We start from the raw sequence: 14,768 nt of genomic DNA, 5'->3' as shown, positions 1-14,768 counted from the left end.
GGTGCTGGGGGCCAGGGGCCCACAGAGCCCCACACTCCACAATTCTAAACACATTACAGGCAGATTCCTGGAGCTGAAGATTCCCCTTAGCTCATTCCAGAGTTAGAGTTTCCCAGAATATAACACTACTGTGTGCCCAGCACTCTGCCTCTTCCTGGGTGTGTAATGTTGAATTGGGCTGTGCCAAAGCCCAGGGGAGCTGGCCTAACCAGCCAGCAGCATCCTCTGTCCTCAACATGTACCTTCCCTCTTGGGTCCAGTGCAAATTGAATTATTAGCAAGTTTTCATTTACTTTGTTATTACCTGCAAAGATGCTGAATAAGATTATTTTTGATGCTGATTCATGAGAATACCCACTCATTGATTCCTTGTTGACAAGTATCTGCCATGATCTAAGGGTCTGGCAGTTCTTACAGCACTTTCCCCTGTTTTAACAATGCTGCACAGTGCTAGTTTTCTACAAGAAGCAAAACTTAAACCCATCACACTCTCTATATCAACCAATGCCTTCAAAAGTGTTGGAGTTTATTGAGCAACTTCACAGATTTTTCTTTTATTGTTCTAGAGACCTGAAATGTGTTACAATACTACAGATTCTTAAAATCAGTAATAAAAAATGAGCAAGCTCTTCCAAAAACTTCAAAAAAACCTCCCATGGTTCAATGATGAAGTCTATTCCTTAAACACCACAGAAATCACACAAGGGATCAAATTCAGGACAAAACATTCCTGGGAAAGAAGGCTGCACTGTTTTACTGTCCACCAAAGCAGCTGATCAACAGCAATATTGAGCAGTGCTACCAAATTTAAACAGCTATGCAGGTACTTTGGACATAAAGAATGAAAGCAGCTTTATCTGAGACGTTCCATTTCAAAAACAGTGTAAAAACCATACACGAAGTAAACACCCACAATTAGGACAAGTTAAAACAGAATCACTCTCTACCAGATTCACACATTCACGTGTTCTGTTTTTCTTGCTACTCCCCTCACATAAGATATCATTGACTTGATCCAGGCAAAAACTTTCTCTGCAGCTCTCTTTTTTCCTATAAGCCTTGAAGTATTAGACAAATGGATCTGTTCAGTGGAAACATTTTTTCAAGAAACTGAGATGCATTTTAGTTTTAAACTCAAAAAAGACGAAAACCAGCCCCAGTGGAATGCCCATGATCTTATTTAAAAACAAAGGAACAAAGAAACAAAAACATTACCAAAAAAACCCCAAGAGACAGTTATTTTTTAGGTGATACTGTACTGAGCAACTTTAAAGACATCTATGAATATTCACTTTTTCATATAGTGCACACCACCTTTATTGCAACACACAAGTAGCAGCCCGTTATATCTAGACCAGATATAATTTTATTAATAGAAAATTTCTCCCTTCAAATGAAAGCCTCCCATGAATATTTATCTACATTCAAATAGGAATGCCTCTCATCTCAGAAAAGGATTCATGAACTTTAATGGCAACTTCAGACAATTTGATAGGCTTATATTTCCCTCATGTAAACAGCTCTGCATTAGCATATGAATGTTATTATCCATGCTTTAACTTTGCCAGACACTGACCACTTTGTTGCATTTTTAATGGCTTACCTAAGAGTTTTTTCATTAAACATTTTTGATCTACTGTTAGCTTTGATGTCAGCTTGAGAAAGAATTTTGCTGTTTCCGTATCAGTGAGCTAAAAGTTACCTAGAAACACTTCACACCAGCCTAAATTACAAAAAAAAAAGGCCTTACACAGCTAGACTTGCTTCTCTGTTATAGCACAGGTACCTGAGGAAAACACATAAAGCACCAGAAAGGCTGCAAAGATATTTGAATCTGTACTGCATGTAAAATCATTGTCCTTCTCACTGCAGTAGAGGTTTGGGAAAAATTTGAATTCTTATTTCACAGAAAAAAAAGGTACTTGAAAACAGTTTTTTCTCAACCCTAAGTGAATTCAAATTACATGTATAAATGTGGACTCACATAGAGAGGGGAGAGTTAGTGATCCTCCTGATACCTTTAAAGAACAAGGAACTTGATTTACATTTTCCTGTTATCTGTTCTATAATAATGATCAACATGTGCCTGATACCAGAGTGATGAAAAGGATTTTTCCTCTATGGAGGAAATCTCAACTATGGTAATTATTAAGGTTCCTGATGGATCTCTAGCACCACAAGAGATTCTGCTCTTCAAGTTTCCTATTTAAAGTGTCTATTGAAACTTTTCCTAAAAGGGGAAATAGAGGAATAAAAGGATTCTTCCTTTTCAACTTGTTCAACTTTCACTTTTACCTTGGCTAACTCATCTAGAAAAGAGTAAATAAGATTTATATTTATTTATATAAGAATATCAGTATAATGAATTGAAGACAAGGCTACAGTGGTCACCTTTCATCTAAACTGATGTGCACACTTGGGTTATAACAATGTCTATATTTATACATGCTTGATAAAACATCTCTTTTATTCAGTATTTTCATCTGTTGAAACTGATTCCTATTTACTACTATATTCTCATATAACACTTTGTGCTATATTTCTTCAAGTCTCAGTTTAAGAAATTAGTGAGAGTGACTCTGTCCCACAACAAGAAAGCCCACCTAGGAGACAAAGGCAAATGGATGCCTCAGAAAGTTGAAATAATTAGATAATCCACCCTATACAGGCAGGAAATTGCATGCATCGTTCTTACACCTACTGTAGCCCTGAAGCTTCCTTGGATTAACTCAATTATTTGCCATCATCTGATTATCAGTCTACTTGTACCTGAAAGGAATTCCAGAATAAAGTAAAACACAAGGAACTTGCTATGTCAGTGGACTGGGATTGCCCATGTGACTGCTCCAATCCCTGATTTACACAGGGCCAGTGGGAAATGCCATGGAAGTCAGGCTAATCATCAATTTTATTGCTTTTAGCATTGTGCCCTAGAAAGGAACAAAATTCTCTGCAGTAGGAAGAGGTGGGTAAACATTTAGAGCCATGTTCCTGTTCCACCTACCCTCCCAGTGAAATGCTGCTTCCAATTAAATGTGAGAATTTACACCCCTTCCAGAAGCAAGTCTAGAGCTGAATTGTGCTGGTTACTATTGTGGCTTTGGCTAAGAGCCAGCTGCAGTCCAACAGAAGTTTTTCACACTTGCCAGTTTCCCCTTCTGCTCAATATTCCTCAGTTATTTTCAGTACTGGTCCAAAGTCAATCTTCCAGGATGTAGATCACACATTTCCTTACTATAATTTTTCCTTTGTTTATCAACCCATTCCAACACTTTGCAAATATCTTTAAATCAGTAAAATCAAGGTCAAGCCTTGATAGAAATGCTGTTTCCCTGGTTAGCTCTGTGCATATACCTGGAGAGATCCAGGAGGTGCCCAGCTCTTGGAGCTGCCACCAGGCTGTTCTAACTCCATCTCACCAAACTGTTGCACTCAAGATGTATCGACAATAGGAAGAGTGAAGCAGCTAAAAGCTGAAGTCTTCTATAGTAAATTTTAATTAAGAGTCTGTCACCATCTGAGTTATTATTGTTACTTTAGGAATTACATTGCAGCATAAATTATTATAATAAAGAATCCTGGCAATTGTGATCTTAGCCAAAGTTCCTGAAAGAGGTTTCACTCGCATTGTGCCTTTTGGCCCACTAGGGAGAAAGAAATTCAGGAGTTGCTTCCACTTGGAAGAGGAGCTGCTATGTTGCCAAATGCTTCCATAATTAACAGCAAATGCCCTGTTCCGCCTCTGAAGCCCACATCCTTGCCCAGGGCACTCCTACATTTTCCCACCCAAGTATTTATTCCCCTCCAGGGTCTCATGGTCCCCACACTTGCTCTGTCACTGTGTCTCACCAATTTTGTGCTGTTGTCTCTTAAAAACACACGTCAGCAGAATGAAACCCAGAGAAGCCTCTCACTCCCACCCCACGTGTGCATCCCAAGCACAATTTGAAACCGGAGGGGTCCTGTCTTTGGGCTGACTGTGGCAAATGTGTGATGTTATCAAACAGCACAATTATCAACTGTTCTAAGGGGGAAAGCAGCTACTCTGAATCCACAACTGGACTCTAACAAACCGTGGGGAAAAGCAGACAGAAGCCAAAACACGAGAGTCTCAGTCAGAGACTTTACCACCACTTGTGCGCTAGGATCGCTCCTGCTGTGCCCAGTCCCTGTGGATGCTGGCAAGGAGCTGTGGCAGGGCAGTGTCCGGCAGTGCCATCAGCGAGGAGCGGCAGAAAAGCCACACTGTCCCCAGGAGCAGCTCAGGCACCCGCAGGAGCGCTCGGGTTCTGCCCACGGGAACTCCGCCGCCACAGTCCCCAGTGCCACATCCCCCGACCTCCGAGCACTGACTGGCTGCTTTTCTGCACTCTGACAGCTTTTGGGGAGCAGAAGGCACACGGGCGGGAGGGGCAGGGCCAGCCCGCTCCCGCGCAGCGCCCGGCAGGGAAGCGCCGCCCGGGCGGAGCGGCGGCGCTCCGGCTCCCCCTGCCTGCATCCACGGGCACCAGGACAGCCAGGGCATTGTCTCCTCTGGGTCCAGAACCTCCTCGGACCCCTGGGCTGAGACTCCTTTCCCTTGGCAGCAAGAAGCACATTTATTTAATTTACAAAAGCTGTCTCGCGGCTAATGCGATGCAGATGTGGCTCGTTTCTCAGCAGACGGATGCAATGTTTTTACTGTCCCCAAGGCCGACCAAAACTACAACAGCAAATAGCTGAGCATAAATATAAAATTCACACTAAATGAGAGAGGCATAATCTTGGTGGTGGGTTAAGCAGAGAGACTAACAACAATGTGGAAGATTAAATACATTTTCAAGAGAATTGAAGGCTTTTGTTGTTGTTATTTAGAGCTTCATTACCTCTTTTGCTAAGCTGGACTTAATTATACAGCTTTTTAAATTTTGAGTATGTTTTTTAAAGCCCATTTCGGGATAAATCCTTAAAAACTTCAACTTGCAGCATTTAATTTTATATAGTCAGCAATGCAGCCTTCAGAAATACAAAGCTCTTGGGTGAAAAAATATCACTGCCTTAGGCTAGGGACAGTTTCACTCCAGTTAGCAAAAGTAAAATGATTTGCATCATTTCTTTCAGACTGTCATAGCATGTCAGGATGTGGAGAGTACTAGACTAATTTCATTATTAAGTTATATATATATATATATACATACACACACACACAGATAGATATAAAAAGCTGGAATCTTCCTGTACTTTTTTGCCAAGAAATAACAGCTTAAACAATTTGTTATTTTTATATCTTTACCCAGGCTTCACCTTAGATCATTTATTGTGTGAAAAACAATCGGTTAAAATTTAAGACACCCAGGGTCTGCCCTGCATTATTTGGGTTTCATTCCAAAAGCAGCATTATGTGTTGGTTGGAAAGCAAATAAAACATGTTTGTACAGCTGATGTCATCTTTCTCTGGTGTGGGTCTGCGCAGTTCACACACCACCACCACCATCAATTCACAGCTCTCACCACAAAACAGATCTGGCAAGAAAACCCTAAAGCTCATTTAGGAAAAATTGGGCAAATCTTCACCTTTCACAGCTGGGTCTCATCCAGCAGATCTGATTAACTGGTTTGGCAGCCTCTCCACCAGAAAGCCACAGCACAGCTAACACAGTGCTGCTCTACAGCTTTATCTTAACGCGAATCAGGAGGTTGTTTACAAGTACTCAGAAAGTGATAGATACTCCTAGTCCTCAGTTCAGAATCTCTTTAAACGAGCATTAAAATAATGGCCATTCTCTGTACAAACAGATCCGGGCTCTGCTAAGCCCAAGAGTGGAATTCACCCAATGTCAAGGACCTTCACCGGGACTCTCAGGCACAAAAGGGTGCCAAGGTCTTGTACTTCCATCAAGGAACTTTTCCAAGGCAGTACCTTAGTCTGCAGTTCCACAGGTATATCCCTGCTCAATGCTATTCTTTCAGTATCTTTCTCAAGCCACATTATTCATGTGGTCAAATTTTCTGGTTTGCTTCTGTTCTTCACACAAGGGACAGCTATATTTGAACAGCAGTTGAAATGACCCCGTGTGTGCTTTGTACAGAGCAATACGGCATCTGGAGTAATTTTTTTTTCATAGTTTCATATTTAAAATATAATAAAAATAATCCCAAGGTATAGGATTTGTACTCAAGTTTGTGAGGCCTAGTTTACAATTTTTTATATAATTTTTTTTAAATACAACCCCAAATTAGAAATTTCTTCTTTAAGCAGTCTTGTTCCTTGTTTTCTATCCAGCTCCAAGACCTTGAAATATAAATAGCACCAGAGTAAACCAGGCATTGAAACATGCACTAACTCTTTCTGCAGGCATAAAGAAAAGTGACTCACTTGTGACAGGTATATCCATTTGATCATTACCTGAAAGTATTCAGAACATTCATCCCTGGGAGACAAAGCATCCTGCTAGGGCTGAGGGCTGTCATATTTTATGCAACTCATGCCTTTAGTGAATCAAGATTATTACAGCCACCAATATAAGCCTAAAGGGGAATGACAGTAGAGAATTAGGCTGCAAATTTTCTCATTAAAAGGAAGTTGAGAATTTTGGTCTGGACCCAGAATCTTCCTCTAAGCTATGAGACTTTCACATAAAGTCTCCTAGTACAACATTCTCTGCTACACATCTGTTATATGCTTCATTGCAGAATTTTCTGAAACTCAGGTTCCATGAGACTTCCCCAGAAATCCTCATTTTCACATCCCTACATCCCTCACTCCACACCATGTAAGAGCAGCTCCACAACACATCTAATAAATACCAGAGTCCTTTGTACAGGGAAAGACAGACCAACAGGACAGTACAAAATAAAGAGCAGCAGCAGTGTTACCCAATCCTTGTTCCCAAAACAGAAACTAGAAATTCCCAGTTCCCAAAACGTCAGAGCTATTTAATCTCTGTGGAAGGAAAGAAAGGCTTCTGACTCAGCCTTGTGTTTAGCAGCATTTCTGTCACAGGCTCAGCAGGAATTCCTGCAAGACTCAGCTGGACTCTTGTTGAGCAGCAGGAGGGGAATGCATGGAAGGAATGTTACTGTTGTGCTGCACCTCTAATCAGATTCTTTCTCAGAATTAAATCATATATAAAAAACTTAGCCTGGGTTTACCAATCTACCTAATCCATATTGTCTCAGCATTTCAGGAGGTAGGGGCTGGGTCTGCTCAGAGAAACCCTGCTTTCAGAATCCCTCAAGAAACCAGCAGAGATTTGATGCAACGTCTGTCCCTCCTGCCCCCAGCTCTCCCAGGTCTTCAAATGGAGTCACAAATTAGCACACATAACTGCATGACTCCATATGGTTTTCATCAAAATATCCATCTTCTAGTTCCATTTGGGAGGTTACTTTTCTTCCCCTGCCCTGTCCACCACTCTCCACTCTCTCCTGCCACCCCAATGAGCTTGCAGCTCCTTCAGAGGGCAGGAGTCAGATGTAGCACAGTCCTGTCTCCTCACCAACACTTAACAACACTGCATAAACACTGGGGAAAATATGGAAGAGGTGTTTACAGTAGCTGCATTTCATAAGGGAGATTTATAGGCCTATTAAAAATTATTAGACTTTACTCCTTCAGTGACAACGCTGCTTTCATAAACAGCTCACGACAATTTCATATCCAGAGTCTGCAGGATGCTTATTTTCACATTTTTAAAGTGCTATATTTCCTTCATCATTAGGGGGGTTTTTGTTTTGTTGTTTAAAACAGCAATTCCCTGATTCTTCTGACCTAGCAACTCAGTTTAAAAATGTACATTACATTTATGCCATGGATGGACAGTATGACTCCAGGCACTGCTGTGAGTAAAGCTGAGAAGTACTCCCAAGTGTCCAAATAAACTAAAATGTGCATGTTTCAATTGCTGATATACTTTACTGGATTCAGGGACCTGAGAAAAGACTGGGAAAATCTTTACACCTAAGGATGGCAAGCATGGAGGCAGGACAATGAAAATGTCCTTTTCATATTGGATGCAGTGCCAGATCTTACCCTTCCACCTCTAATTCACAAAGAAACAGAAGGATTAGTCCCATCCTTTCTTACTCATGAAGGCAACGTTTCCTTCCTTTAGCATCCACATATCCATTCTCAGTGGCTACAAGGAGAAAACACGACCATGATTCTGGATTCTGCTTCAGTGTATTAAGCTGATAAAACCATTAGCATACATACTTTTCTTGTAGTTCAAATTAGGAAATCATTCCTGCTCTAATACATGAGCTGCAGATGATACAGCTGGAAAAAGGTTAAATTCAGCAGTAGTTTCATTTTAATCTATACAATAATAATAAAAAAATCAATATTTTCAGAATTTGAGCTGAAGCAATAGATGGAAAATGCGCTACCCCAAGTTTCATTTGGGTTTGCTTGGGAGAAAATTCATATCAGAACTTTCTCAGCATACAAAGACCTTTGAAATGGGCTTTTTCTCTGTTTACAAAGGCAATCCTTTGTGTGATACAGACATTTTGAACAACAACAAAAAATGACAATAAAAATGTATCTGGCTGGAATCTATTAGCTGCTTCCATAAATAATAACAAATCACAGTACTATGATTCTGTGCTACAATTGCCAAAGAAAGGATTTTTCCAATTTCTCAGGAGGAAACCAAAGCTCTGTGTTTGCAGTCAAGGCATTTTCAAAGATTTCTGTCCATCACATCCCTGGAGTCTGCAGTGCTGGTCAGGTACTCCAGGTTATAGACAGCAGTTGCAGTCAAATGGTGTTAATTATTAAACACAAGGCTGTACAGAAGCAGCCATCATAATTTACATGCTAAAATAGGTAAAGTCTCAGTGGTACATCACAATGACAAAAATGGTTTATTCAGGTTAATCCTAGTTTAATAATATAAATGTTTCAATATATGCCAGATGACTTTTTTTACAGAAAAGATGAACATGACCTAATTAGGAGAAGACTGATTTCACACCTATCTGAAGCCATTCACAAGAAGAGGGGACAAAATTCCAAGCTGGGAGGTAAGAGACAAAACAACTCAAAGTTTTTCTTCAGACTTTGGTGGCCCCCGCTGTGCAATGTAACCCAATAACACCATTTGACACCAGCAAGTCATCACTGACCAGAAAAGAAATCAAAATTCAGCACTAACCCAAATTATCTGCAGTTTGCTAAAACAGGAAAGATGCTGCAAAACAAAATGTTGCAATACTCCAGAGCAGTGGAGTTTGTAAGCTGAATGACAATGACTTTCAAGGTGCCTTGCTAAAAAACAACTGTGTAGAAGCAATTCCTTAATTTTTATGAAGCTGAATACAACTCAAAACTGCATGGAGTGGGCATCTTTCTCTACTGCAACATCTATTATTTCCAGAGCTAATCTGCTGGAAGGAAACTATCAGCCTGAGATTATCTAATGTGTACCCAGCTTCCTGAGCAATTCTGTTTTTCCTCTAAATACAAAGGAAAATAAATATGTCTGGAAAGGTACTCCTGTGTGTAGGGAATACAAGAACAAACTCCTTTTTCCCTAATCAGCTACCTTGGAATGGTTTAGCATCAATGATGAAAGTGGCATGACTCACAGGAATAATTATTTTTATGGGTACAAACACTCTGCAGTCAGGACTGGAGCCCATATAATTATTCCCAGTAAGTGCATTGAGCAGATATGGAGTTTCCCACATGTATGATTGCAATATATAAACCCACACTTGTATTTTTTTAAATTATTATTATTATTATTGTTGTTACTTTAGGAACTGTAGACGTAAAAACTTGGGAGCTGTTCTGTGCTGTGTAAAGCAGACTGCAAACTCTGAGATCACAGCTGGGAAACAGAGCTGTGCTCACTGAGGGCTGTTACAAAACTGAAATACAAAGTCAGGTTAACAAAAGGAAACAATACTCAAATCAGATACATGCACAGGACTTGGATACTTAAAAAAAAATCCTAAAATATCATCTGGAGTTTTAGAGAATGTGGTAAATCATGTAGGGAGAAAAAACTGCCTTCATGTCAAGAATCAACCACTAAATTCTAAAAACCTTTGATGAGATAAATACAATGCAGAATGAACCCTATGCTGGTTGTATGCATGGACATGAAGAATGCACAACATGTCAAACATTAGCAACTAATTCTTCAGAGCAGCTCCAGAAATGTGCAGCTTTATTCTTCCCTGTGCCTAAAGCACATGCTCAGTTATACCCCCTTCTCTGCACACATGCAGCAGTGCTTTTAGTGCATCTGTTGGACCTGTTGATAGAAACTTTAATTTACACTTAGGGGCACAACTGCTGTTTTCCTCAGCCAACTAACAGAAAAGAGAGGCATCAACTTTTGAGATGCCAGTATTTTCACAAGCACAGGCAGAGTCCTCACAGCATCAGACAGAAGCAGGATCAACAAAACCATCTCAAGCAATAATTATCTGCAGTCCTAACTGAAGCACATCAGAGAATTAACCATTTCATTTCACTGGAAGAGGAAGGGTGGCTAAGAAAATCCCCCTGTGGATGTAAATGATGGCCTGTCCAGAAACACAGAACCCACAACAGCCACACCTGCAGTAACAGGCTCTACAGACAAGCACAGCATGAAAGCATGGAACAGAAGACAAGGTTTTGCTATTTTCCCTCCATGTCATGGTCAATAGCAGCACACCAGGTATGTATTTCTGATGGTTTCACAGAAAGTTCATGCTTACAGGGCTTTGGACTACAATTTCAATAAGTCAAGCAACAATAGCTAGTAAAAAATCCAACCATCTAAGCTCAGGCCAAAGGTGATGAGACCTTGGAGGTACCACACGACCTCCCTGATGCCCCAGGACCAGGATAACATCCCTACAAATGTGGAAGGCTTGAGCAGAACCCCTGCAGGTGTTTAGAAGAATCTGTGCAACCCCACAAGGAGGGAAAAGAGCACAATGAGAAGATGCAGCCTTGTGCTATTTTAAGCTGTGGGATTTTGTTTCACCTCATTTTTATCCTAAACAATCTTTTTGTTATCTAGTACCTTCTGAGAGTGATGAAAATCTCTGTATAGCACTTTGTGGGTAGCTTTTCCCCCTCTGATAGGATTTCTCCCATATGAATTACAACAGTAACTAAAGACACAGGGGAAATTTGTCAAACATACTATAGATCATTTTTCTTTCTGAAAAAGTTGTCTTTGTAGAAAATAATCTTGTATTAATACACATATGGCATCCCTAAAAATTACAACAGATAATTAGATCATGGACACGTTCAACAACAGGACAATTATTTTTACATTGTCTGCAGCTAGTAGCTAAGAATAGCAGATAAGCTATTTCTAGACAACTCTACTAAGATTGTGGCTTTATCTGAGCCCAGAGATATCCTCTTTACCTGCAAGTAGCTTAGAACTCAAGACCTGATAGATGCATGTGTTAGAACCATTCCATAAATCCAGTAATGAAAAGTAAAGTCATTTCAAAGGCAGCCAAGTGAGACTGGCAACACCAGCATTTCAAAGTAATGTCTGAATACACTAAAAGCTTTGTCACTTGAGTCGCTGAAAAACAAGCAAATAGATACATTTTCTTAATTACTCCATCTTCCAATCAAATGTCATAAGTGCACCAGAAGTTTTCCTAAGCAAAGTCTGCAATCTACAATGATTTCCTAATTCCACAATTGAGAAGCTGGGCATGGTGATGAACCACAGGAGGTATCCAAGGCTGTGTCAAAAGATCAGCGCAAACCCTTACGTTGTATCTCAAGAGATTCTTCCAAAGAAATCCGTACAGAGGCCACAATCCTGCTGTTTGTCTGAATCCAGAACAGCCAATTCACAGACACTGCAGCCAAAATTGTCCCCAAACTCCATTAGGGCTAGGGTTTTGAAAACCACAAAGCCCAGGGCTCCAGGCACACTGCAGCTGCAAAGGGCATCCCAAGGGGAACACAAAACTGCCACAACATCCCTTCCTTCACAGCTTTTTCCCTGCAACCAGCCCTAGCCCTAGGCTGATTTCCTGCCTAGGCCTAGGGTTAGGGTTATTTTTCTTCATAAAATAAAAAAACTCATCAAATACCTTATTTTGATGTTGCTTCCCTCCACCTTTACATTGGAAATTCTGCCATAGTATGTTTTGTAATATTTTAAAATTACATATCAAGCACAGAGTTTGTTAAAGTTCCTTGAGGTTATTATAAAAAATAATTCCAAGTCACCTCATTTTCCAGATCAGTTTGATATCAGAGAAATAGTATTTTCTAAAGAAAAATCGAAAGAAAACACTTTATCAGGATTTTTCTTAACAAGTTCTTTCTTTGGCCTTGAGAAATAAAATCGTGCCAGTCTGTAGAGCAGCCCCAGATAAACAACACTTCTCCCAGTGCAGGCTCCTATGCACAAACCTGACCTTGCTCACAACCACCTGCATTGCCTAGTGGTATTTCTTCCAGAAAACATCATTATTCATGCCCTAACTAGACCAAGAAGCACTCCTCTGAAAATTCAAAATTATTTCTCATCAAGTTTTGTTCCATGTTCCAGAAAGAGCCCAGCAGCAAATATCTCACCCAGGGGCCAAACATGAAACGGTGATGCTGGGTTTTGTTTGCATGGAGCTCATCAGCTTCACCCTGCTGTGCAAGGGCTTTAAAGAATTATTTTAAAATTTAATTTGAAATTATCAAGCAGCCGTCCACATCATTTTTCACGGGTACACACAGATACACACCAGGATTGTGTCGGACGGGGAGAGCTCGCATCGGGCACCGCCGATTTCTTCTCTGGCCGGGCTGACCCCCCAGGCCAGGTCCCTGTGCAGCTCCAGATCCCACTGCTCAGAGGAGGGGCACAGGGCACCCTGCTGCCTCCTGGGGCACCCAGGGCACAGAAAGCCTTCATCACACTATTGCTGTGAAGCAGAGAAAGAGAGGATGCTGCTGAGGAGGAAAAGGGGGAAGTGGCACGAGGTACAGCTCCTGCACGGGGCAGGAGGAGGCACTGCTGGAAGAGCCAGCTGTGCCCACTGCAGTGCCCCAGAGTGCCTTGTGCCACTGTGCCTCCTCTCCCCATCGGGCTTATGCCTGACATCCCTCACACACAGTCATTCACAGGAAAAAAAAAAAAGGAAAATCACACTTCTGCTGAACTGAAACTCTTTCAGAGTACTGTAACATTGGTCTTATTGATTCATCTATTTAAAGCAATGTCAGAATTTTGTCATTAATATTTGATTGGTATTTTTAGACCCTTACAAGAATTGCAGAGACCATAAAAAAGTGTTACAGTAAAGCACCACAGGCAGAAGAGCATTACTCTGAAGCCTGGGGGATGTTGGTTGGCACTATGTTCTACATCTCACAAGGTGTCCTTACATCACTGCCAGCACCTGGCTCCTCAGCACACATGGACTGAAAAATGAAATTAAACAAAAAGGACTGAAAGTGGCAAAACGAAACAAAACTTTATGGACATTCATAGAACAAAAAGTAGCATGATGGGTATCCATAGTCAAAGTAAATTCAACATAGTGTGCATTGAGGATTTATACATTTTAGCAGGTCTTGTTGCAGTGAAAGCTTTGCACCAAAGAATGCACTGCTATAAATTAAAAGTTCTGTCTTGTTTCTTCAAATTCAAAGAAAAATAGATCTTGGTATACTTTAAGAAGTGTGTGTTACCCCAAACATACTTAGTATTCTGAAAACATAACTCACAACAGGAGCAATCACACTTTTGGAAGCAAGGAGAAGAGCTGCAAAGAAATCTTGTCAATGAATTTATGCAAGGGCTTATAGACAAGCAGAACTAAAATGCATTTGTTCTTCAGAGTACAAACTAAGTTAAAAATGGTGTCAGGAGAATAAAGCATCCCAGAAAGCTGATAGCAACCTATTCACACTAAATGACCTAGAGGAAAATTCAAGCTGCCACAGGAATTCCCAAAATTGTCAGCAAAAGAGCCCAGATGCCTTTGATGGGAAAGCATCCCCCCGAGTTTGCCATCTGACATCTCAGACCATCATCCCACAAAGATGTTTGATAGAGCAGGAGGCACTCAGACCTTTGGCTGTGTCAGTAGAAGCACGCCAGTTTTCATTTCTAGAAGAGGAATACTGTTTGTATTTAGTTCAGATAGAGGTGGCAGTGGTACTTAAACTTTCAGAAGCTTGAGCCATCCCAGTCTGTCATCCAACATTATGCAATTTGTAACTTTGGAGGGCTGAAGTTTTCCACCCTGGGTATCCACAGCAGTTCCTGCTTTCTAAAATATTTCAGAAGTGAGTTTTGGAAAACTTCTGAAGTGAATTAAAGGAAGAAATACATTCTTTATCTGTGGTAAAATACTCACAGCCTTTCTGCTGAGGTGATGTAGCCCAGTATAAATGTGACCTTTAGCAGGGACTTCAATTTTGGTTACATTTAATATTCCAGATTTCTCAGCAGTTGCATTGGTGCTCAGAAATTGTCCCAAATGTGACAAAATTATGAGCCTCTATGATTCCTCAGCTTTTACTTTCATAGCATTCAAAATACATGAGATTCAGGAAGATTCACACTTAAAGCATTTTCAAAATCAATACTACAACTTGAGCACTAATTTATTAAAATTTAATATAGAAAGAAAACACTATATTAAAAATTGAGTTATCACCAGGGACAAGAGCAGGACTGCAGGAATTTAAGACCAACTAATTGAACCCCAAGTAGATCACTTGGCTAGTACTCCTGAAATATACAACAGATCCTGCCCCCTGAATAATAAAATACTGCAAACGCCTGCCAAGTTAATAAATT

Source organism: Pyrgilauda ruficollis, unplaced genomic scaffold, assembly GCF_017590135.1.
Source record: "Pyrgilauda ruficollis isolate IOZ18807 unplaced genomic scaffold, ASM1759013v1 scaffold13, whole genome shotgun sequence".
NCBI lineage: Eukaryota > Metazoa > Chordata > Aves > Passeriformes > Passeridae > Pyrgilauda > Pyrgilauda ruficollis.
This window is presented reverse-complemented; position numbering follows the sequence as displayed.